A 1653-nucleotide genomic window follows, 5' to 3' on the forward strand; every position below is an offset into this window, starting at 1 on the left:
ATATATATATATATATATATATATATATATATATATATCTCCACTCTGCCACATTTCTTAGGTTAAGTGACTTGCCCAATGTTATCCAGAAGAAGTATTGAAGGCAAGAATATTACACATCCTGGGTAAGTCACTTATTCAAAAAGGAATAAACAAAGAGGCAGAAGGAAAACAAAGAAAGAACAGTGTCAGGGAAACCAAGGTTGCATAGAGTATTAAGAAGAATGGGGTCAGTTCAATATTCCAGAAAGGTCTAGGAAGAGGAGGAGTGAAAAGAGGTCATTGGATCAAACAATTAATGTCATTAGTGACTTTGGAGGAAGAGATTTGACTGGAATGGGGGAGAAGGCAAGGATAGAAGCCAGGTTTCTAGGGCAGAAGAATGAGTAGGTGGTAAGGAAGCAGAGTTAGCTCAAAATTATATTTAAAAAACATCAACACGAGGACAAAACCTAAAAGACAAAAACCTCAACTTAAGTTTATAGTGCTGCTATATATCTGAGACTACCAAGGACTGTAAAATCCAGAGAAATTAAATCAGTGACCTGTAAAATAAGTTTAGATGAAGAAACACTCCTTTAGAGAGAATTCTTTAAGGGCACTGCCATAAAATTCATAGGCTATTTTTCTGAATGGTTCCTAAGAATCAGAATAACTATACAATGACATCCACTTATTCACGTTATTAAATAATTTGTTTGTATGTTATATATTTAAATATTTTTTTCCTAATGTAAATTTGATAGGAATTACTTCAAGATATAACAAGTAGGTACTCAATCAACCAATAAACTTTTTAGCACCTACTATGTGTCAGGCATTGTGCTAAGGACTGGGGATACAAAAGAAGCAAAAAAGCAGTCCCTGCCCTCAAGAAGCTTACAATCTAAAAGGGAAAAAACATGCGACTATATGGCAAATATATATAGGATAAATAAGAAATAATTAACAGAAGGAAAGCACTAGAATTAAAAGGGGTTGGGAAAGGCTTCCTGTAGAAGATGGGATTTTAACGGGGACTTAAAGGAAACCAGTAGATGGAGATGAAGAGGGAGAACATTCCAGGCATGGAGGACAGGTAGAGATGCTGAGAATTCAGAAATGGAGTGTCTTGTTCATGAAATGACCAAGAGTCCAGGTGATCAGGCAGGGAACAGTGTCTAAGAACTAGAGAAGGAAATGATAAACTATCCCAGTATCTTTGCCAAGAAAACCCCAGATGGAGTCATGAAGAGTCAAACATGACTGAAATGACTAAACAAGAAAAAGTGTAAGAAGATTGGAAAACTAGGAGGGGACTGGTTTATGAAGGGCTTGGAATGTCCAACAGAGCATTTTGTATTTGATCTTGGAGGCAATAGGGAGCTACGGAGTTTATTGAGTAGGGGAATAACATGGTTGTACCTGTGCTTTAGGAAACTCATTTTGGTGACTGAATGGAGGATGAGTGGGGATAGACTTGATGTAGTGTAGCAGCAAGCACCCCAAGCGCGTTCTCAGGGTTTGCAGCTACCACAGGTTCTTGGATCTGCTTTGTTAAAGGAAAGCAACTCAAAATGGGTTAACAAGCTTACTTTAATCAGTCAGACATATATCGTTTACCTTATTCAGGAGAAAAGGTCAGCACCCTGAACCTCAAAGTATACAGGCATA

The sequence above is a fragment of the Petaurus breviceps genome, unplaced genomic scaffold, assembly GCF_028583685.1.
Source record: "Petaurus breviceps papuanus isolate PSGF00001 unplaced genomic scaffold, PetGlider_PUasm1.0 174, whole genome shotgun sequence".
Taxonomy (NCBI): domain Eukaryota; kingdom Metazoa; phylum Chordata; class Mammalia; order Diprotodontia; family Petauridae; genus Petaurus; species Petaurus breviceps.